Source organism: Lepisma saccharinum, chromosome 13 (assembly GCF_977018435.1).
Source record: "Lepisma saccharinum chromosome 13, izLepSacc3.1, whole genome shotgun sequence".
Taxonomy (NCBI): Eukaryota; Metazoa; Arthropoda; class Insecta; order Zygentoma; family Lepismatidae; genus Lepisma; species Lepisma saccharinum.
Window position 1 is genome coordinate 64814133 of NC_139241.1, and position 25802 is coordinate 64839934.

The following is a 25802-nucleotide window of genomic DNA, read 5'->3' on the forward strand; positions in this document are numbered from 1 at the left end:
GAATGAGCCGGAAAAATTCAATAAACCGCCCGACTGACTGGCTTTTATTCTTGTTCCTCTGCAAGAAGTGAGCGATGTCTTTTATTTCGTCTCGTTTCGCAGGCCAGCAACCACATTGCATTTAATTTATTTGTATTTTGGAAGAGAAGGCATTGCTGGTGTCCCAAAATCTGCAGATAATATATTCAAGCCGAAGGGTGTTTATATTACTTGAGCAAGCATTCACCGCGCGTGCGTGAGCAACAGACCGACGCGACACGAAGCACGCCATTGAGAAAACGACCCAGTCCGAGCGACACGAAAGCAGGGTGTCAACCAGTCATGAAAGTCACGGAGTGGTGTGGCGGAGTGGTTAGCACAGCGCGCTGCGACGCCAGGGGTCCCGGGTTTGAATCCCGATCTGGGAATTGTTGTTTGTGAGTAGGGAGCGGAAGTTGATGATCTAAAAAATATAGGTACATGACTTATAGAATGTCCTAAAAAATGGGAAAAAATGACGGAAAAAATGCAAAAATGACCATTAAATTTGTTAGTTTCAGGTTAAAAATTGAAATGAAAAGGAAATTAAACAAAATGCAATCTTGTTTTTTTAAAAAAAGGCACCAAATGATACCACATGCACATTCAATCAAAATATGCAACGAGGATTTCCAATGCAAACAACCGAATACTTTTTAAACAATTTAATGAAAAAGTCGTATACACTGAATGAATTGGTGTAAAATGCATTAATTTCCCGCATCTGTGCTTGTAAATTGCAATCTTGCGAGATGTACATAGGCCTATGTTCACCTTGGTGAAAAGACTCAAGAATATTACCAAAATGAAAGAAGTGATAAAATATGACGAAACAATAGACCGAATATAGCGAAAAATGACGGGAAAATGCAAAAAATCGGGGAAAATGACCTAAAACCTGAAAATTGGCAAAACAAAGTTAAAAAACTTTAAAATTACCTTTTTTGGGTTCTAGACGAAGTGTAATATTGTGTATATTTAATGGGCATCGTGTTCGAGATGTCAGAAAAAAAGATGACATTTCATAAACTTCCGCTCCCTACTTGTGAGTCTTCCTTCATCAATTTCATCGCATCATCACTCATCTTCGCGATTAGCCAAAGTGGCAGAAATGGGAAGTAAAATAAACCAAATCAATCAATCAATTAAGAAAAAGTAAAGAAATCAACAAGTAGGTCAAGAAGTCAAGAAATTATATTGTGGTCAAGAATTTGTGCTGTCACAATGGTTGGCTGATTGATTTAGTTAATTGTACTTCGCTTTTCTGCCCCTTTTCGCGAATCGTGAAGATGATGAATGGTTGCAAGATGATATGAATGAAGGGACGACAACATTAACCCTATACACAAGATTATATTGGCTGAGATTCCAGATGCCACGGCCTCACTAGTCTACCAAATGCAGTCCAGGATGCATTAATAGATAAAGGAAGTCTAATTCATCTCAACTAGCCTTTTTGGTAACTGTACTTCATTAAATAAAAAAATGGATTTTCTTAATTACTAATTTTCAACTTTACCTAAGGAGGGGTTTAATAAGTAAGGTTTAGAAAAACTAAAACAAGGTCCACAAAAGTCATGAAAATGCCAAGATTTTTGGATTTGTTATTTTGGTGATCACCCTGAAAAGTGACGTGTCACTTCCATTGCAAAGGTTGCATTGATCACCAGAGCTAGGATTTTTATGACTTGAAAATCACCGAAATATGCAAAATAAAATATGCTCTTATGACTTACAAAATATGCACTATAATTTGAAAAATATGCCCTTATAACTGGACTGATTCAAACATCAATATCTAAATGTTGAGATATTTTCACTATTTTTAGTTCACTTTATAGGCCCTGAGTTGCAATGCACAATGAATACTTTCTCTAAATTTTCAAATAAAAATGAAAAAGATTTTGCTACAGTCCAAAAAAAAAAAAAGACTCGAGTAAGTATGGGAGTAAGAACGAACCCACTTCGAAAATGACTGTATATTTTTTTGAAGAAGCAAAAATATGTTGAATATAACGGAAAATCCATCAAAATATGATCTATCACGCAGAAGTGGGCAAATATGCCAAAATATGCCCTTAAAAATCACCTTAATTTAATTAGTTTCTTCATAATATGAATGTATATATGTTTAGGAAACACATCACCCTTACCAAAGAAATATGCTAAGTCATGGAAATCCTAACCCTATTGATCACTGAGGGTTCGCTTGCAAGCAACACACGTCTCTTCTCGCCTATCGCTTCAGTGTGAAAGCTGCCTTACAGTGCACTAACGGAATTTCTCAAATTTATGAGAATCAATTAATTTTCTGACTTAATCTTATGGCTGTTGACAAGTAAATACTCCCTCTGTGTCATAATTATAGTCCGCTATGCCAAAATGGTAACTTTTTATTTATGTTCTTTTGGATACTTGATCAGCCAATTTGTACTGATCCTTGAGTAATAACGTTGCATGACTCATTCCCGTGTTTCATTTTCTTCTTCTGTATACACCAGTGTCACAGTTTGAATATCGGACAATTATTATGGAACAACAAACAAAAGTGTACCGGACAATAATTATGGGACAGAGGGAGTAATTCCCAAGAAATCATTTGCTTTTAATACGGATCGAGCTCGGTTCAAGAACGACTGTATCTCAATGGGTCATCCATCAGTGACGTTTCGAGTTACTTCCGCTGCCTTTAACACAGTTTGCGATGTCCTAATATGACCCCTTCCCCCTCGTGTCACATAAGCGTCTCCCATTTGCACCTCCCAAGATTTCCATTTAGATTGGAAAGGGATGCTGTAGGTAGAGGGTGTCACATGAGACCGACCCGGTTCATCAATTTCCCAAATCCCACTTTCCAACATTCTTCATACTTCATCACGAATGTGGCCTTGAAGAGGCCCCTCTTTCATGCATCATAGCGTGATCAAAAGGTTTGTTGTCCGGTAATATATATATACGAGGGACGGTCGGAAAGTAAGGTTCCTTAACACCAACGTCATGAAGGAAATAACGAAAATGAACAGGAATACAACCGACCGTTGCAGATGAAGTTGCTGTTTAGGAGTACATTTGTAGGGTGTTTGGGAAAAGTACTTAAGTCACAAACGGAGATTTTCTATTGCTTTCATTTTAGTTACATTGAATCAATTAAATAAAATATCAGAAGTATAATTTTATATTGTGCACGTGTAAAGGTTCTAAACAGTGATGATTCAACATGCATATCATGTCTGCAATGTTTGATATTGCATGAAAAGACATAAGTAACTACATAATGTAAAATTGCATTTTTTGACAATTACGTTTTCCCTCGAACAGCCAAAATGTATAGAAGTGATTTAATTTTTGTTCTTTAGCGTCGCTTTTCTGCCAGTTTTGACTACTCACGACCATCAGGATGAGTGATTATACGATGAAATTTATGGAAGGGACACTCATAAAGATACCCAGGTCGGGATTCATACCCGAGACCCCTGACGTTGTAGCTAACCACTCCGCCAAGGAAGTTGGCTTATAGAAATGAGTAAAATGGATAATGGTGGTGATTTTACATTTTAACCCTTGTGTGTGAACTGAAAGCACCCGATTTCGTCATCGGTACCACCGAATCCACAGATCTGGTACCTGATCGTGCTACTTTCAAGGCACCCTGCACCATAGACGGTCTCTTCCCCCAGAGTAAAATCGGACCAAAAATCATTTTTCTGATCCAGATAACCTTGCATAAGAGGTAAATTTCTCCCAAAAGCTATATTACTGTAAATTTTCTACACAATTTTTATTTTAAATTTTCTAGCAGCATCGTTAATTTAACGAAAAAAATGTTAAGAATAACAGTTGAAGGTATTATTTAGACCATTCAAACAAAAAGAGAAAAATTGGAATCTGTTGAGAAATAGCCGAGAAACAAGCGATTTAAAAATATGATTTCCGCCATTTTGAATCCAATATGGTGGTTAAGCGATCCAAAAGCGAGTCATGTGACCATTTATTTTCTGTGTACCACGATTACCTTTCGAAGTCAAACTGTGGGTACATTTCAGTGCACACCATGACTAATTGCGCTCGGCGTGTTGGGCTGTATAAATACGCGTATGTAAAATACTTCCAAGGAGTACCATGAATAAGAGTAAGTTTGAATCATTTGTACACAGGTAGGCTAATTGGGACTTGGCCTACGGTATAAATTGGGATTAGAACCACAATGTGCCTCCACCGCTTACGATCCCGAGACCATAGGTGTAGCTAGTACTGTATATGAGGTCTTGTAACTTTTTAATAGCATATTTTGCAACACAATCACTTGGCTCTTTAACTGGACTGATGTTTGTAAAGGAATATATATAAGTTCACTAACTGACAGTGTTGAAAATTTCTGAACAAATCAAATTGCATAGAAATTACACACACACACAAAATGTTCATAAATGTTACAAACAAATACATCAAAATACATGTCATCTATAACAAGATACGTCTGTCAAAAGGTACAATGTTCTTCAACTCATCAATAACTTCATTTACATCAATAGACTAAGCTCTGTTCCACAAGTAGCAAAAGCAGGGCTTCCAATCTATCCTGCTTCTGAGTTGCTCTTAATTTAGTTTTAACTTGGGAAAGCTTGGAGAAAGCTCTCTCACACGTGCAGCTTGTGACAGGTATAGAAGAAGGGCGCTGCGGTACAGAGTAGAATGCAGTAAATATCTTCTTTCTCCAATGACATCAAAAAATGGAAAATCTATAGACACCCGTTTCATCAGCGATAATGCACACGTTTGTACCAAGTAATGACATTTTCAACTTCTTACAAACTGCCGCTCTTATTGAAATATCTGTATTTAATTCTCTTTGATAAAGCAGCCCATTAGGGTGTACCTAGGCACACCCCGAAGCTACGCCTATGCCCGAGACCCCTTGACTATAAGGGGAATGTGGATAAATTAAAAGATTTGTTTTCTAGAAGTTTCGATTAACAAATGTTTTTTTCCCTCGACCAGTAGATTCAGTTTGAAAATTCGTCTTCGAACAATGTTTTTTTCGATCGATGCTCGGTTTCGATCTCAAGCAATATGGAAATCTTAGTTTCCTTTCCTTCCCACCTCGGAGCAAGTGTTTTGGACCATAAATCCACGGAGCCCATTCTTCGTTCCGTAAGTGTAGCGTAATCAAGCCCTCCTCCAAGTGACCTCTATTGATTTACGCTTTCTCCTGCCTTACCTTTAGGGGAGAGGGGGGTTAGGGGAGATTAAGAGCTAAGCACGCGAACGGCTGGATGTCATGCCACGCCATTGCCAAACAAAGATCTGGAGAAGAGTCCCTCGTAAACGCCTGCCAAGGTTTCTGCTGTCGGATGCAGTGTTGCAAACCAAGAGAGACATTTCCCATGCTATGAGCGATTTTTTAATCTTTTCTTGTTGAAAACTGAGCTCAAACTTTGATATTAGAGAAAAGTTTTAGTTTATGGCGAAGTATGGATTCATATATCAAGTAGCTTATCTGCCATTTTTGGCTGATTGTAACGATAACAATGTTTAAATGAAACTGAAGCAGCAACACGAATACGTTGTAGGTAAGGTTCATATGTAGCACAAGTAATTGGGATTAGATCATCGAAAATATCACGAATTGTATATTAATTCAGCCTTATGTGCAGTGACAGCTAATTATTATCATTATTAATAATAATGTTATTATATTATAAGGATAAATTTTGTAGAGAAGATATTAAATTTCCAAGTTGACAGTGAATACTTTTTGAATAATATAGCTTATAAAATTCCCAGATATTCCCATAGGTATATCTCAATTCTCACATGCCTAAACAAGGCAAGAGGTTTAGTAGCTGATCTTGTTGAAACCTATAATTTGAATTTATGTTGATGTATAAGATTGTAGGATCCACTCTTATATTTTATAATAATGTATTCAATTTTTTAATTTTGTATAACATAGTGGTTGTTTAATCGTTATCATCACTTCAATAAATATGATTATTATTATTATTAGAACAATACACATTTAATTGCACAATATTATATAACAATAAACAATTATTAGTATCAGAGATATAATAGATCTCGTTGAAAACTGTAACTTGAAGTGTAAATATGCTAACTTGTTATGTTATGTTATTCTACAGCTTATGTATTTTATTCGTGTAACTTTGTACTTTTGTATTTGACTTAGTGCTGTATTAGGTTTCATACTGTGCTCAACACTTAAAATAAACGATTATTATTATTATTATTATTATTATTTGTTTTTGAGGGTAAGGTTAGACTTATACATACGCAACTGTTTTTCCATCTTTTATAACTAAAAGGAAGAAAGTTTTGCCAGTCACATATTGAAAATATATGTAGGGACCTCGCACATTGGTTTTTGTTACGAACCCCTCAATTCCATTTCTCAAAAACACGTAAGGTATAAAGGAAGTATGATTGAAAATAGCGATGGACAATATGCCTGGCAATACTAATGCATCCCACTGTACTTGCCGTCACCTTTTTTCAAGTATAGTTACGTAAATTTGATGTTCCTAGTGTAACATGTACCTGAACATAATCGAACATTCGAGCTCACGAATGCAGAGCGAGAAGCGGGACTGTGTCACTACGCAGGAGCATCACACAAATCTATGCTCCTATGATATCAATAGTTGTTGCAGTCTTTTCAATTCGGTTCCTTCGTATTTCTGAGTGTAAGCAGGCGGAAAGGAGGGAGGCAGGAGGCTTCGTCGGTTGCGTTAATGCCGTGAGAAATCTCTCGTTTTGTAACAGTGTGGTGTGGCATTTTAATAATGGCAGAAGAAACGGAAGATGGTCCCGTGAAAAGGTTCCTCACCTTCCCCGGAAATATTTTTTACTTCTCTACGCAAGTAGCTCTCCACTGCTGTGTTGCTTGCTGGACTTGAGATGCAGTGTACAGTCGAGAGGCTCTTGCCGCACGGAGCGCTCGCTGGACTTCACGATTGTATGTTAGATGCCCAAGCACGCCATAACATGTATCTGTTAAAAAGAAAAACTAAGCTCCGTCGCACAGTAGCGCTTTTGGAGTCAAAGCTTGCTAAGCGGTTTTTTATTTAGAAATGCATGGCCAGTACATAAACGAATCTTGCAGGCTCCAGTTCCATCGTCGCTGTTAAAAGGCTTTCTACACCGGAGCACACTACCAACACCTATTCGACCGGGATACGAACGCAGAACCACTCACATCAGAAGCCTACGCAGGAGCTCCACACGAACCTACGCTCCTATGATATCGATATAGTTCAGGCAGTCTTTTTAACCTACGATTTTCTTCTTTCTGCAGTAACGAAATGTACACAGAGTGAACGCAAACGCACGACCATTGTGTAATTTTTTATTGCATCGGAATACCACGAAACTCGAGAACCAGATTCTCTCTACCCTCTGGAGAGAATATAGGGTAGCAGGTTGGCAACACTTAGAAAGGAAGCGCAATGGACTCCAACTGTTTTACGAGGACAATGGGGAACTAAATTTATAGGTGACTGCACGGCATTTTACAACTTTCCTTCGATCTTCCCATGTAGCTTAGCTAATTGCGTACAACATAATTGTATTTTCATTTAAAGAAAATTCGTGAGAAAGTCCTAATGTGAGATTATTATCGGGATCTATGTGTAGACCTAGATACTGTTTTAATAAAGAAAATTGATTTAGTAAAAATGAGTAAAATTCCAGTCTTTTGGTGCGCGAATGATTCCGTTTGGCTTGTCGTGATAAAATTTGACGCAACACAGATGCGCATCATATACGAGAGTTTAATCATCACAATGTCTGTTTAGTATCCAACTGGGTACTCAATGTAAAGGCAACTTCAGTCTGGTTAAGTCACGGATCGAAATAGATGCGTGTTTAACTTGTATTCTAGAGATGTTATGGTGAAACCTTTAGTCATATCAAGCGAATGCTGGGGTATTAGTTATAAAGAGAACCACCGATGCTTCCTGACATTACCTCCTTGGCGGAAAGGTTAGCACATCGCGCTACAACTCCAGGGGTCTCTGGTTCTAATCCCAGTTGTGTGTCTCTTCATCAGTTTCTTCATATCATCATTCATACTCATCGTCGCGGGTAGCCAAAAGTGGCAGAAAAGCAAAGTTAAATAAAACCAACATACACCCGATCGTGTTTTCCGTACAAAACAGTACAAAAAAGTCAAACAACAAATACAAAGAATATTTGGGCGTCAAATATATTTTCCAGTTTCTTACATTTGGTTTAAAGTCCACCATCTTGAAACGCGTTGACCGATTTCCCTCAAATGCAACACCAGAGCACTCCTTGACGGCAACTGGAGAAGTGAAGTTTCCAATTCAACATCTCTATTGTCATAGGAGTTAGCGTGGTCAGATCATTGAAGCCTTTTCCCCTCTTGTTTCCTCAACCACGCAATGAATTTCAGTTTTTTCTTTGTCAAGGGCAACTCAAGTTTACTCTTGTTATAGCTTTCGAAAGAGTATTTTATTTCAAAACATGCGAAACAAAGATAAGAGTGTCAGTGAAAAAAAAATCAGCCTTAGTTTTTCTGTTGAGTGTTAAAGCTATGAAGTCTGAAACAATTAAGTCTTCTCTACGCACCTACTGCAAACGCATTGTCGATCTCTGCCGAGCTGATCGCGTACCCCCTTCAAGTCGTTCGTGTACTCCTCAGGGTACGCGTACCACAGTTTGAAACCACTGTTCTAGAATATTCACGTGGATCCTCGTGTGGTTTGCTTCCGCTGTTCTCTAGATATGATCAATAGTTTAATAGACTTACGTTGTTACGAAACTATTGAGAATATCTAGGCAATGGCGGAAGCAAACCGCACGAAGATTCGCGTGAAAAATCTAGAATGAATTCTAAACATATGTAATTTTTCAGATTTTGGAAGCAGTTTTTGAAAAGGAGAGAAACATTAGAAAAGAGCTGCCCTGGCGTCAGCCAAAGGGCCAGCTGAGCCTTAAAGATGGTTTTCCGATTTGCCAGTTCTTCGCGTCTTTATCTTTAAATGCCTATATGCACTAAGCTGAAAACATCGGCAAAGTTTGGAGTGCCCTCACCACAGCGAAGATATGATTTGCTTCAGCTCTCTTGGAATGCGTTGATCGATTTTGCTTACATTCAATACCAGACCTTTCAAGTTACCAAGCTGTCATAAAAGCGCCCCAAGAGTTGTAAATATACGGACGTTATCGCCCTCTCAAAATTGGTAGTTTACACCTCTTGACCTCACCATCGTTCCTCAATCACGCACGATATTTCAAAGGCTTTTGTTATTAATGCGTTAGTACACAACAGGCAACGATTCTTTTATTGCGCGCAATACTTTTGCAATGTTATTTGGAGAATATAGATTCAGTATTTACAATTTCTTTGTAAGGTGTTCAATTATACTGCATTTACGTATATTCTGTATTTGCGGAATGAATATCTAAATCTGCGGATGCTGGGATTGGAAAAAGCTATTTTCTCGATCGAAATTTGGGATGGAGAGATTGTATGCTAATAAATATTGATAGTATTTGTTTCTATTTCTTTTATTTTCGATGATTTTAGATAATCATGACGATGATGAATGATGATTAGTTGAGTTTGATGAGGGAACACTCACAAATGTAAGCTTTCATTGATTTTTTTGTTATTTAGCGTCGCTTTACTTCTACTTTTGGTTAACCGCGACGACGAGAATGATGCTATGATGTAGGGGCACTCGCAAGGAACACCCATGCTCAGGCCGGGATTCGAACCCGAAACCCCTGACGTTGTAGCGCACTGTGCAGTATGGTCCATGTCGAACCTGGAATCTTCAGTGGTCTGTTGCTGATTACATTCTTACAATGAGCATCGTCTTGTTATCACGGAGTCCCCGGTGGAAATACAAAGGAGTGCGGATCTCACTTGAAAATGTAGGCCCAGGTTCCGATTAGCTTTCCTGTGCATAAAGGGAACCTAAAAACAAATCAATCAAACAAACAAACAAGGAGAATTATGTTACGTAGGCATATTTTGCCACGCAGCAGAAAATTGAGCTCCAAGGTCTGTTACGTAACCTATTTTATTCTTAAGAAGTTTGAATAAGAAAAGATACATTGCAGCGTAAGTGATGTTCTGAGAATCATATGAGGCTCGTTCCTTAAGTAACACATATTTGAGTTTTAAGTTTCACCGACGTCAGACACCTGTTTTCGAATGTTCCAAAATGTGTAGGATTATTGGGGATTTTTTCTTTTTTTTGCGTTTTTTATATGTTGGAGAGGTGTATCAGCAATAGAGCAAAATGGCATTCGGTGGAGAGATGGTAAAGAAATAAACATTAGAATCCCACGTTAATTATTTTATTGGATGTTCCTACGTTTACAATCTTTATGAATCGTAACAAGAATAAAAATGAGAAACACATGTATGCTAAGAAGTACATAGAAAACTTTAATTTTCATATATTTTTTCCACAGTTTTTGAAAAGATAGTAAAGATCAAAAATAAGTTTGTGAACAAACTGTCAAGTACAATTTGTGAGTTTTTATTGTAAATTCTCAGAGTTTCTAGTGACAAGGATGTACCTGCATAGGCCTGACATAAGAGGTAAATTTCTCCCAAAAGCTATATTACTGTAAATTTTCTACACAATTTTTATTTTAAATTTTCTAGCAGCATCGTTAATTTAACGAAAAAAATGTTAAGAATAACAGTTGAAGGTATTATTTAGACCATTCAAACAAAAAGAGAAAAATTGGAATCTGTTGAGAAATAGCCGAGAAACAAGCGATTTAAAAATATGATTTCCGCCATTTTGAATCCAATATGGTGGTTAAGCGATCCAAAAGCGAGTCATGTGACCATTTATTTTCTGTGTACCATGATTACCTTTTGAAGTCAAACTGAGGGTACATTTCAGTGCACACCATGACTAATTGCGCTCGGCGTGTTGGGCTGTATAAATACGCGTATGTAAAATACTTCCAAGGAGTACCATGAATGCGGATAAGAGTAAGTTTGAATCATTTGTACACAGGTAGGCTAATTGGGACTCGGCCTACGGTATAAATTGGGATTAGAACCACAATGTGCCTCCACCGCTTACGATCCCGAGACCATAGGTGTAGCTAGAACTGTATATGAGGTCTTGTAACTTTTTAATAGCATATTTTGCAACACAATCACTTGGCTCTTTAACTGGACTGATGTTTGTAAAGGAATATATATAAGTTCACTAACTGACAGTGTTGAAAATTTCTGAACAAATCAAATTGCATAGAAATTACTCACACACACACAAAATGTTCATAAATGTTACAAACAAATACATCAAAATACATGTCATCTATAACAAGATACGTCTGTCAAAAAGGTACAATGTTCTTCAACTCATCAATAACTTCATTTACATCAATAGACTAAGCTCTGTTCCACAAGTAGCAAAAGCAGGGCTTCCAATCTATCCTGCTTCTGAGTTGCTCTTAATTTAGTTTTAACTTGGGAAAGCTTGGAGAAAGCTCTCTCACACGTGCAGCTTGTGACAGGTATAGAAGAAAAGCGCTGTAGTACAGAGTAGAATGCAGTAAATATCTTCTTTCTCCAATGACATCAAAAAATCGAAAATCTATAGACACTCGTTTCATCAGCGATAATGCACACGTTTGTACCAAGTAATGACATTTTCAACTTCTTACAAACTGCCGCTCTTATTGAAATATCTGTATTTAATTCTCTTTGATAAAGCAGCCCATTAGGGTGTACCTAGGCACACCCCGAAGCTACGCCTATGCCCGAGACCCCTTGACTATAAGGGGAATGTGGATAAATTAAAAGATTTGTTTTCTAGAAGTTTCGATTAACAAATGTTTTTTTCCCTCGACCAGTAGATTCAGTTTGAAAATTCGTCTTCGAACAATGTTTTTTTCGATCGATGCTCGGTTTCGATCTCAAGCAATATGGAAATCTTGGTTTCCTTTCCTTCCCACCTCGGAGCAAGTGTTTTGGACCATAAATCCACGGAGCCCATTCTTCGTTCCGTAAGTGTAGCGTAATCAAGCCCTCCTCCAAGTGACCTCTATTGATTTACGCTTTCTCCTGCCTTACCTTTAGGGGAGAGGGGGGTTAGGGGAGATTAAGAGCTAAGCACGCGAACGGCTGGATGTCATGCCACGCCATTGCCAAACAAAGATCTGGAGAAGAGTCCCTCGTAAACGCCTGCCAAGGTTTTTGCTGTCGGATGCAGTGTTGCAAACCAAGAGAGACATTTCCCATGCTATGAGCGATTTTTTAATCTTTTTTTGTTGAAAACTGAGCTCAAACTTCGATAATGGAGGAAATTTTTAGTTTATGGCGAAGTATGGATTCATATATCAAGTAGCTTGTCTGCCATTTTTGGCTGATTCCAACGATACAAATGTTTAAATTAAACTGAAGCAGCAACACGAATACGTTGTAGTTAAGGTTCATATGTAGCACAAGGAATTGGGATTAGATCATCGAAAATATCACGAATTGTATATTAATTCAGCCTTATGTGCAGTGACAGCTAATTATTATCATTATTAATAATAATAATGTTATTATTATTTGTTGTTGAGGGTAAGGTTAGACTTATACATACTCAACTGTTTTTCCATCTTCTATAACTAAAAGGAAGAAAGTTTTGCCATTCACACATTGAAAATATATGTAGGGACCTCGAACATTGGTATTTGTTACGAACCCCTCAATTCCATTTCTCAAAAACACATAAGGTGTAAAGAAAGTATGATTGAAAATAGCGATGGACAATATGCCTGGCAATACTTATGCATCCCACTGTACTTACCATCACCTTTTTTCAACTATAGTTACGTAAATTTGATGTTCCTAGTGTAACATGTACTTGAACATAATCGAACATTCGAGCTCACGAATGCAGAGCGAGAAGCGGGACTGTGTCACTACGCAGGAGCTCCACAAAAATCTATGCTCCTATGATATCAATAGTTGTTGCAGTCTTTTCAATTCAGTTCCTTCGTATTTCTGAGTGTAAGAAGGCGGAAAGGAGGGAGACAGGAGGCTTCGTCGGTCGCGTTAATGCCGTGAGAAATCTCTCGTTTTGTAACAGTGTGGTGTGGCATTTTAATAATGGCAGAAGAAACGGAAGATGGTCCCGTGAAAAGGTTCCTCACCTTCCCCGGAAATATTTTTTACTTCTCTACGCAAGTAGCTCTCCACTGCTGTGTTGCTTGCTGGACTTGAGATGCAGTGTACAGTCGAGAGGCTCTTGCCGCACGGAGCGCTCGCTGGACTTCACGATTGTATGTTAGATGCCCAAGCACGCCATAACATGTATCTGTTATAAAGAAAAACTAAGCTCCGTCGCACAGTAGCGCTTTTGGAGTCAAAGCTTGCTAAGCGGTTTTTTATTTAGAAATGCATGGCCAGTACATAAACGAATCTTGCAGGCTCCAGTTCCATCGTCGCTGTTAAAAGGCTTTCTACACCGGAGCACACTACCAACACCTATTCGACCGGGATACGAACGCAGAACCACTCACATCAGAAGCCTACGCAGGAGCTCCACACGAACCTACGCTCCTATGATATCGATATAGTTCAGGCAGTCTTTTTAACCTACGATTTTCTTCTTTCTGCAGTAACGAAATGTACACAGAGTGAACGCAAACGCACGACCATTGTGTAATTTTTTATTGCATCGGAATACCACGAAACTCGAGAACCAGATTCTCTCTACCCTCTGGAGAGAATATAGGGTAGCAGGTTGGCAACACTTAGAAAGGAAGCGCAATGGACTCCAACTGTTTTACGAGGACAATGGGGAACTAAATTTATAGGTGACTGCACGGCATTTTACAACTTTCCTTCGATCTTCCCATGTAGCTTAGCTAATTGCGTACAACATAATTGTATTTTCATTTAAAGAAAATTCGTGAGAAAGTCCTAATGTGAGATTATTATCGGGATCTATGTGTAGACCTAGATACTGTTTTAATAAAGAAAATTGATTTAGTAAAAATGAGTAAAATTCCAGTCTTTTGGTGCGCGAATGATTCCGTTTGGCTTGTCGTGATAAAATTTGACGCAACACAGATGCGCATCATATACGAGAGTTTAATCATCACAATGTCTGTTTAGTATCCAACTGGGTACTCAATGTAAAGGCAACTTCAGTCTGGTTAAGTCACGGATCGAAATAGATGCGTGTTTAACTTGTATTCTAGAGATGTTATGGTGAAACCTTTAGTCATATCAAGCGAATGCTGGGGTATTAGTTATAAAGAGAACCACCGATGCTTCCTGACATTACCTCCTTGGCGGAAAGGTTAGCACATCGCGCTACAACTCCAGGGGTCTCTGGTTCTAATCCCAGTTGTGTGTCTCTTCATCAGTTTCTTCATATCATCATTCATACTCATCGTCGCGGGTAGCCAAAAGTGGCAGAAAAGCAAAGTTAAATAAAACCAACATACACCCGATCGTGTTTTCCGTACAAAACAGTACAAAAAAGTCAAACAACAAATACAAAGAATATTTGGGCGTCAAATATATTTTCCAGTTTCTTACATTTGGTTTAAAGTCCACCATCTTGAAACGCGTTGACCGATTTCCCTCAAATGCAACACCAGAGCACTCCTTGACGGCAACTGGAGAAGTGAAGTTTCCAATTCAACATCTCTATTGTCATAGGAGTTAGCGTGGTCAGATCATTGAAGCCTTTTCCCCTCTTGTTTCCTCAACCACGCAATGAATTTCAGTTTTTTCTTTGTCAAGGGCAACTCAAGTTTACTCTTGTTATAGCTTTCGAAAGAGTATTTTATTTCAAAACATGCGAAACAAAGATAAGAGTGTCAGTGAAAAAAAAATCAGCCTTAGTTTTTCTGTTGAGTGTTAAAGCTATGAAGTCTGAAACAATTAAGTCTTCTCTACGCACCTACTGCAAACGCATTGTCGATCTCTGCCGAGCTGATCGCGTACCCCCTTCAAGTCGTTCGTGTACTCCTCAGGGTACGCGTACCACAGTTTGAAACCACTGTTCTAGAATATTCACGTGGATCCTCGTGTGGTTTGCTTCCGCTGTTCTCTAGATATGATCAATAGTTTAATAGACTTACGTTGTTACGAAACTATTGAGAATATCTAGGCAATGGCGGAAGCAAACCGCACGAAGATTCGCGTGAAAAATCTAGAATGAATTCTAAACATATGTAATTTTTCAGATTTTGGAAGCAGTTTTTGAAAAGGAGAGAAACATTAGAAAAGAGCTGCCCTGGCGTCAGCCAAAGGGCCAGCTGAGCCTTAAAGATGGTTTTCCGATTTGCCAGTTCTTCGCGTCTTTATCTTTAAATGCCTATATGCACTAAGCTGAAAACATCGGCAAAGTTTGGAGTGCCCTCACCACAGCGAAGATATGATTTGCTTCAGCTCTCTTGGAATGCGTTGATCGATTTTGCTTACATTCAATACGAGACCTTTCAAGTTACCAAGCTGTCATAAAAGCGCCCCAAGAGTTGTAAATATACGGACGTTATCGCCCTCTCAAAATTGGTAGTTTACACCTCTTGACCTCACCATCGTTCCTCAATCACGCACGATATTTCAAAGGCTTTTGTTATTAATGCGTTAGTACACAACAGGCAACGATTCTTTTATTGCGCGCAATACTTTTGCAATGTTATTTGGATAATATAGATTCAGTATTTACAATTTCTTTGTAAGGTGTTCAATTATACTGCATTTACGTATATTCTGTATTTGCGGAATGAATATCTAAATCTGCGGATGCTGGGATTGGAAAAAGCTATTTTCTCGATCGAAATTTGGGATGGAGAGATTGTATGCTAATAAATATTGATAGTATTTGTTTCTATTTCTTTTATTTTCGATGATTTTAGATAATCATGACGATGATGAATGATGATTAGTTGAGTTTGATGAGGGAACACTCACAAATGTAAGCTTTCATTGATTTTTTTGTTATTTAGCGTCGCTTTACTTCTACTTTTGGTTAACCGCGACGACGAGAATGATGCTATGATGTAGGGGCACTCGCAAGGAACACCCATGCTCAGGCCGGGATTCGAACCCGAAACCCCTGACGTTGTAGCGCACTGTGCAGTATGGTCCATGTCGAACCTGGAATCTTCAGTGGTCTGTTGCTGATTACATTCTTACAATGAGCATCGTCTTGTTATCACGGAGTCCCCGGTGGAAATACAAAGGAGTGCGGATCTCACTTGAAAATGTAGGCCCAGGTTCCGATTAGCTTTCCTGTGCATAAAGGGAACCTAAAAACAAATCAATCAAACAAACAAACAAGGAGAATTATGTTACGTAGGCATATTTTGCCACGCAGCAGAAAATTGAGCTCCAAGGTCTGTTACGTAACCTATTTTATTCTTAAGAAGTTTGAATAAGAAAAGATACATTGCAGCGTAAGTGATGTTCTGAGAATCATATGAGGCTCGTTCCTTAAGTAACACATATTTGAGTTTTAAGTTTCACCGACGTCAGACACCTGTTTTCGAATGTTCCAAAATGTGTAGGATTATTGGGGATTTTTTCTTTTTTTTGCGTTTTTTATATGTTGGAGAGGTGTATCAGCAATAGAGCAAAATGGCATTCGGTGGAGAGATGGTAAAGAAATAAACATTAGAATCCCACGTTAATTATTTTATTGGATGTTCCTACGTTTACAATCTTTATGAATCGTAACAAGAATAAAAATGAGAAACACATGTATGCTAAGAAGTACATAGAAAACTTTAATTTTCATATATTTTTTCCACAGTTTTTGAAAAGATAGTAAAGATCAAAAATAAGTTTGTGAACAAACTGTCAAGTACAATTTGTGAGTTTTTATTGTAAATTCTCAGAGTTTCTAGTGACAAGGATGTACCTGCATAGGCCTGACATAAGAGGTAAATTTCTCCCAAAAGCTATATTACTGTAAATTTTCTACACAATTTTTATTTTAAATTTTCTAGCAGCATCGTTAATTTAACGAAAAAAATGTTAAGAATAACAGTTGAAGGTATTATTTAGACCATTCAAACAAAAAGAGAAAAATTGGAATCTGTTGAGAAATAGCCGAGAAACAAGCGATTTAAAAATATGATTTCCGCCATTTTGAATCCAATATGGTGGTTAAGCGATCCAAAAGCGAGTCATGTGACCATTTATTTTCTGTGTACCATGATTACCTTTTGAAGTCAAACTGAGGGTACATTTCAGTGCACACCATGACTAATTGCGCTCGGCGTGTTGGGCTGTATAAATACGCGTATGTAAAATACTTCCAAGGAGTACCATGAATGCGGATAAGAGTAAGTTTGAATCATTTGTACACAGGTAGGCTAATTGGGACTCGGCCTACGGTATAAATTGGGATTAGAACCACAATGTGCCTCCACCGCTTACGATCCCGAGACCATAGGTGTAGCTAGAACTGTATATGAGGTCTTGTAACTTTTTAATAGCATATTTTGCAACACAATCACTTGGCTCTTTAACTGGACTGATGTTTGTAAAGGAATATATATAAGTTCACTAACTGACAGTGTTGAAAATTTCTGAACAAATCAAATTGCATAGAAATTACTCACACACACACAAAATGTTCATAAATGTTACAAACAAATACATCAAAATACATGTCATCTATAACAAGATACGTCTGTCAAAAAGGTACAATGTTCTTCAACTCATCAATAACTTCATTTACATCAATAGACTAAGCTCTGTTCCACAAGTAGCAAAAGCAGGGCTTCCAATCTATCCTGCTTCTGAGTTGCTCTTAATTTAGTTTTAACTTGGGAAAGCTTGGAGAAAGCTCTCTCACACGTGCAGCTTGTGACAGGTATAGAAGAAAAGCGCTGTAGTACAGAGTAGAATGCAGTAAATATCTTCTTTCTCCAATGACATCAAAAAATCGAAAATCTATAGACACTCGTTTCATCAGCGATAATGCACACGTTTGTACCAAGTAATGACATTTTCAACTTCTTACAAACTGCCGCTCTTATTGAAATATCTGTATTTAATTCTCTTTGATAAAGCAGCCCATTAGGGTGTACCTAGGCACACCCCGAAGCTACGCCTATGCCCGAGACCCCTTGACTATAAGGGGAATGTGGATAAATTAAAAGATTTGTTTTCTAGAAGTTTCGATTAACAAATGTTTTTTTCCCTCGACCAGTAGATTCAGTTTGAAAATTCGTCTTCGAACAATGTTTTTTTCGATCGATGCTCGGTTTCGATCTCAAGCAATATGGAAATCTTGGTTTCCTTTCCTTCCCACCTCGGAGCAAGTGTTTTGGACCATAAATCCACGGAGCCCATTCTTCGTTCCGTAAGTGTAGCGTAATCAAGCCCTCCTCCAAGTGACCTCTATTGATTTACGCTTTCTCCTGCCTTACCTTTAGGGGAGAGGGGGGTTAGGGGAGATTAAGAGCTAAGCACGCGAACGGCTGGATGTCATGCCACGCCATTGCCAAACAAAGATCTGGAGAAGAGTCCCTCGTAAACGCCTGCCAAGGTTTTTGCTGTCGGATGCAGTGTTGCAAACCAAGAGAGACATTTCCCATGCTATGAGCGATTTTTTAATCTTTTTTTGTTGAAAACTGAGCTCAAACTTCGATAATGGAGGAAATTTTTAGTTTATGGCGAAGTATGGATTCATATATCAAGTAGCTTGTCTGCCATTTTTGGCTGATTCCAACGATACAAATGTTTAAATTAAACTGAAGCAGCAACACGAATAAGTTGTAGTTAAGGTTCATATGTAGCACAAGGAATTGGGATTAGATCATCGAAAATATCACGAATTGTATATTAATTCAGCCTTATGTGCAGTGACAGCTAATTATTATCATTATTAATAATAATAATGTTATTATTATTTGTTGTTGAGGGTAAGGTTAGACTTATACATACTCAACTGTTTTTCCATCTTCTATAACTAAAAGGAAGAAAGTTTTGCCATTCACACATTGAAAATATATGTAGGGACCTCGAACATTGGTATTTGTTACGAACCCCTCAATTCCATTTCTCAAAAACACATAAGGTGTAAAGAAAGTATGATTGAAAATAGCGATGGACAATATGCCTGGCAATACTTATGCATCCCACTGTACTTACCATCACCTTTTTTCAACTATAGTTACGTAAATTTGATGTTCCTAGTGTAACATGTACTTGAACATAATCGAACATTCGAGCTCACGAATGCAGAGCGAGAAGCGGGACTGTGTCACTACGCAGGAGCTCCACAAAAATCTATGCTCCTATGATATCAATAGTTGTTGCAGTCTTTTCAATTCAGTTCCTTCGTATTTCTGAGTGTAAGAAGGCGGAAAGGAGGGAGACAGGAGGCTTCGTCGGTCGCGTTAATGCCGTGAGAAATCTCTCGTTTTGTAACAGTGTGGTGTGGCATTTTAATAATGGCAGAAGAAACGGAAGATGGTCCCGTGAAAAGGTTCCTCACCTTCCCCGGAAATATTTTTTACTTCTCTACGCAAGTAGCTCTCCACTGCTGTGTTGCTTGCTGGACTTGAGATGCAGTGTACAGTCGAGAGGCTCTTGCCGCACGGAGCGCTCGCTGGACTTCACGATTGTATGTTAGATGCCCAAGCACGCCATAACATGTATCTGTTATAAAGAAAAACTAAGCTCCGTCGCACAGTAGCGCTTTTGGAGTCAAAGCTTGCTAAGCGGTTTTTTATTTAGAAATGCATGGCCAGTACATAAACGAATCTTGCAGGCTCCAGTTCCATCGTCGCTGTTAAAAGGCTTTCTACACCGGAGCACACTACCAACACCTATTCGACCGGGATACGAACGCAGAACCACTCACATCAGAAGCCTACGCAGGAGCTCCACACGAACCTACGCTCCTATGATATCGATATAGTTCAGGCAGTCTTTTTAACCTACGATTTTCTTCTTTCTGCAGTAACGAAATGTACACAGAGTGAACGCAAACGCACGACCATTGTGTAATTTTTTATTGCATCGGAATACCACGAAACTCGAGAACCAGATTCTCTCTACCCTCTGGAGAGAATATAGGGTAGCAGGTTGGCAACACTTAGAAAGGAAGCGCAATGGACTCCAACTGTTTTACGAGGACAATGGGGAACTAAATTTATAGGTGACTGCACGGCATTTTACAACTTTCCTTCGATCTTCCCATGTAGCTTAGCTAATTGCGTACAACATAATTGTATTTTCATTTAAAGAAAATTCGTGAGAAAGTCCTAATGTGAGATTATTATCGGGATCTATGTGTAGACCTAGATACTGTTTTAATAAAGAAAATTGATTTAGTAAAAATGAGTAAAATTCCAGTCTTTTGGTGCGCGAATGATTCCGTTTGGCTTGTCGTGATAAAATTTGACGCAACACAGATGCGCATCATATACGAGAGTTTAATCATCACAATGTCTGTTTAGTATCCAACTGGGTACTCAATGTAAAGGCAACTTCAGTCTGGTTAAGTCACGGATCGAAATAGATGCGTGTTTAACTTGTATTCTAGAGATGTTATGGTGAAACCTTTAGTCATATCAAGCGAATGCTGGGGTATTAGTTATAAAGAGAACCACCGATGCTTCCTGACATTACCTCCTTGGCGGAAAGGTTAGCACATCGCGCTACAACTCCAGGGGTCTCTGGTTCTAATCCCAGTTGTGTGTCTCTTCATCAGTTTCTTCATATCATCATTCATACTCATCGTCGCGGGTAGCCAAAAGTGGCAGAAAAGCAAAGTTAAATAAAACCAACATACACCCGATCGTGTTTTCCGTACAAAACAGTACAAAAAAGTCAAACAACAAATACAAAGAATATTTGGGCGTCAAATATATTTTCCAGTTTCTTACATTTGGTTTAAAGTCCACCATCTTGAAACGCGTTGACCGATTTCCCTCAAATGCAACACCAGAGCACTCCTTGACGGCAACTGGAGAAGTGAAGTTTCCAATTCAACATCTCTATTGTCATAGGAGTTAGCGTGGTCAGATCATTGAAGCCTTTTCCCCTCTTGTTTCCTCAACCACGCAATGAATTTCAGTTTTTTCTTTGTCAAGGGCAACTCAAGTTTACTCTTGTTATAGCTTTCGAAAGAGTATTTTATTTCAAAACATGCGAAACAAAGATAAGAGTGTCAGTGAAAAAAAAATCAGCCTTAGTTTTTCTGTTGAGTGTTAAAGCTATGAAGTCTGAAACAATTAAGTCTTCTCTACGCACCTACTGCAAACGCATTGTCGATCTCTGCCGAGCTGATCGCGTACCCCCTTCAAGTCGTTCGTGTACTCCTCAGGGTACGCGTACCACAGTTTGAAACCACTGTTCTAGAATATTCACGTGGATCCTCGTGTGGTTTGCTTCCGCTGTTCTCTAGATATGATCAATAGTTTAATAGACTTACGTTGTTACGAAACTATTGAGAATATCTAGGCAATGGCGGAAGCAAACCGCACGAAGATTCGCGTGAAAAATCTAGAATGAATTCTAAACATATGTAATTTTTCAGATTTTGGAAGCAGTTTTTGAAAAGGAGAGAAACATTAGAAAAGAGCTGCCCTGGCGTCAGCCAAAGGGCCAGCTGAGCCTTAAAGATGGTTTTCCGATTTGCCAGTTCTTCGCGTCTTTATCTTTAAATGCCTATATGCACTAAGCTGAAAACATCGGCAAAGTTTGGAGTGCCCTCACCACAGCGAAGATATGATTTGCTTCAGCTCTCTTGGAATGCGTTGATCGATTTTGCTTACATTCAATACCAGACCTTTCAAGTTACCAAGCTGTCATAAAAGCGCCCCAAGAGTTGTAAATATACGGACGTTATCGCCCTCTCAAAATTGGTAGTTTACACCTCTTGACCTCACCATCGTTCCTCAATCACGCACGATATTTCAAAGGCTTTTGTTATTAATGCGTTAGTACACAACAGGCAACGATTCTTTTATTGCGCGCAATACTTTTGCAATGTTATTTGGAGAATATAGATTCAGTATTTACAATTTCTTTGTAAGGTGTTCAATTATACTGCATTTACGTATATTCTGTATTTGCGGAATGAATATCTAAATCTGCGGATGCTGGGATTGGAAAAAGCTATTTTCTCGATCGAAATTTGGGATGGAGAGATTGTATGCTAATAAATATTGATAGTATTTGTTTCTATTTCTTTTATTTTCGATGATTTTAGATAATCATGACGATGATGAATGATGATTAGTTGAGTTTGATGAGGGAACACTCACAAATGTAAGCTTTCATTGATTTTTTTGTTATTTAGCGTCGCTTTACTTCTACTTTTGGTTAACCGCGACGACGAGAATGATGCTATGATGTAGGGGCACTCGCAAAGAACACCCGTGCTCAGGCAGGGATTCGAACCTGAGAGACCCCTGACGTTGTAGCGCACTGTGCATTGAGGTCAAGGTCGAACCTGGAATCTTCAGTGGTCTGTTTCTGATTACATTCTTACAATGAGCATCGTCTTGTTATCACGGAGTCCCCGGTGGAAATACAAAGGGGTGCGGATCTCACTTCAAAATGTAGGCCCAGGTTCCGATTAGCTTTCCTGTGCATCAAGGGAACCTAAAAACAAATCAATCAAACAAACAAACAAGGAGAATTATGTTACGTAGGCATATTTTGCCACGCAGCAGAAAATTGAGCTCCAAGGTCTGTTACGTAACCTATTTTATTCTTAAGAAGTTTGAATAAGAAAAGATACATTGCAGCGTAAGTGATGTTCTGAGAATCATATGAGGCTCGTTCCTTAAGTAACACATATTTGAGTTTTAAGTTTCACCGACGTCAGACACCTGTTTTCGAATGTTCCAAAATGTGTAGGATTATTGGGGATTTTTTCTTTTTTTTTTGCGTTTTTTATATGTTGGAGGTGTGTATCAGCAATAGAGCAAAATGGCATTCGGTGGAGAGATGGTAAAGAAATAAACATTAGAATCCCACGTTAATTATTTTATTGGATGTTCCTACGTTTACAATCTTTATGAATCGTAACAAGAATAAAAATGAGAAACACATGTATGCTAAGAAGTACATAGAAAACTTTAATTTTCATATATTTTTTCCACAGTTTTTGAAAAGATAGTAAAGATCAAAAATAAGTTTGTGAACAAACTGTCAAGTACAATTTGTGAGTTTTTATTGTAAATTCTCAGAGTTTCTAGTGACAAGGATGTACCTGCATAGGCCTGACATAGTTTCTTGATGTCTGGTTGTGCACTTGGAACTTTGAAGGGAAGGTTCGGCTCCAAATTTAGTGTTGTTATAGATTTCGAACGAGTATTTTATTTCAAAACATGCGAAACAAAGATAAGAGTGTCAGTGAAAGAAAAAATCAGCCTTATTTGTTCTGTTGAGTGTTAAAGATATGAAGTCTGAAACAATGAAGTCTGCTCTACGCACCTGCTGCAAAAGTATTGTTGATCTCTGCCGAGCTGATCGCGTACCCCCTTCAAGACGTTCGTGTACTCCTGGGGGTACGCGTACCACAGTTTGAGAACCACTGTTCCAGAGTATTCATGTGGATTCTCGTGTGGTTTGCTTCTGCTGTTGTCTATTATCAATAGTTTAATAGACTTACGTTGTTACGAAACTATTGAGAATACCTAGGCAAGGTCGGAAGCATACCGTACGAAGATTCGCGTGAAAAATCTAGAATGAATTCTAAACATATGTAATTTTTCAGATTTTGGAAGCCGTTTTTGAAAAGGAGGGAAACATTAGAAAAGAGCTGCCCGCGTCAGCTAAAGGCCCCGCTGAGCCTTAAAAGTGGTTTTCCGATTTGCCAGTTCTTCGCGTCTTTATCTTCTGATGATGACTACTAGGGGATTAATCTAGAAGGTTAAAAGTCTGGAATCTTTCACAGCACCTTTTGCCCCCGTGAGTATATAGGGCAATGCGTCCCTTCCAACCTTGCACATCGAGGAAGGGAAATCTTTCAGCGCATAACAACAAGTTCATCTCGCGGAAGATGAGTTTCCCAGCATCCTTCTCTCTCTCTAAGGCATTTCAGATGCTCTCATTATCCTTGGTCTGGAGTAAGGGGACGCGAAAATTGGGAGACCGCGTTCTGCGCGTTTCCGCCACTTTAAATGGCGGTTGGGGGGAGAGGGTGGGACGAGGTGCTCATTTTGGTGGAGGAAGTTAGCGAGGAGGATATTTCCAGTCTACTTTTGTCTTCTTTCCGAGTTGGAATATTCAGTAATTCAGTTTTGCACTCAGCGCCCACGCCATATTGAACGAAGGCATCCGGGTGGTTTTATTCACTTTTCCCGTATTATAACATGATCACCGAAGCCCAGAACGAGGTTGATTGCAAGTTTATGTTCAACGTTTCAAGAACTCACATTGCTCGATAATCATTTAAAACAGCTCTGCATTTTTTAGGGTTGATCTTTGGAAAAGGCACCAAAATGCCATCCTCATTTCCACGTAGTATAGCCCGGTAACTGCAATATTTTCGGCCAAGGAGGCTCTGGCGTCTGGGCCTGCGACCAGTATATTCCTCTATGAATGCGTGTTGTTCCGTGTCTTTTCCTCTTGTATGTGCTGAGTGTCCCTTTACAGCCTTTTCCCTCTGTGAGGAGATGCTATTCCTCAGAAACGTGTGCTGACTTTAGTTATGGTAATGGGCGCGGCTCTATATAATGTTACAGGTGCAAATAACCGAAGTGGCGACGCACCCAAAAATGTATTTCAATCAGTCAGTCTGGTTTTTAAGTAAAAATTATAGGAAATTTTAAACATTTAATATTTTGATTCCCTCTTGAGCTTTCTGTCACTAATCACATTTATACAAAAGTAACGATCGAATGTTATTTATGGTAAGAATAACAAGGGAAATTGACATAAAAAGTTGTCACAGGTTGAGAGGAATGGTTATCCTCTTCACACGCATATTGTGGTACGATTCGCCTGTTTTGCAATAGAGGCCAGTCAATCCCAATACTGTGGTTAGGAGTTAGTCTTTTCGATAGAGGTCCGTCCGAATGCTACAGTTAAAGCCACGTTGTGGCGGCGTGCGCTGCTCGTGTGTTCGGTTTCCGAGGTGACTTGTTTTTATTGAAGCGATCAAAAGAAGTATTTTTTCTCATTTCTTAATTCCTTTTACCAGTTCGTCCCTTTTCATGCACCCATATCAACTAGACAATCCTCAATTGTGAATCAGCCTGTATCCGCTATTGATTATAACCATGGCTTGGAAGTTGAAGACCTATAAATTGCCAAAAAAAAGTCCTAAAAATATCCAAAAAAGGACCTAAAAACGGAAAAAAGGACGTATAAATGTGATCCAAATTAATTAATAACTTCAGTTTTAATTACATATTTAATGAATAAAAAAATTCAAAATTCTGGTGGTATGGAACACACAGTGCGAAAGAAACTGAAAGCTTCAAAACAAGGGAAAGTTGCCACTTACAGCGCAACCTTCCAGACGGTTAGAGGACCTTGTACCGTACCTGCTTCAGTCGTCCAAAAATGTTTTCCTCTTTTTTCAGGGATGGTTCAAATATAATTCTTTCTTTCTTTTTTTATTTTTTTACTACAGAAAGGATGTTTAAGAGGTGATGAACCGATGATGATTCGTATTGAGAATGGGCAGTAAAAACGTAGTCGAAAGAAGGTGAAGTTGCAAAAAAAGCCGTTAAGAACTAAAAAATGCTAAAAAAGGACAAATAAAACCCACCTTTTTCTGGCCTACAATGACCCAAAATGAAGATATATTATGTTGGGCCTCGTCTTCGGACACTAG

The 25802-nt window shown here is 38.6% G+C and overlaps 1 protein-coding gene across 2 annotated transcripts in view; it reads right to left on the reverse strand.

Moving 5' to 3' along the window:
• Positions 1-25802, reverse strand: part of Ret (protein kinase receptor Ret oncogene) — a 349319-nt gene that overhangs the window by 53040 nt on the left and 270477 nt on the right. The window lies entirely within an intron of this gene.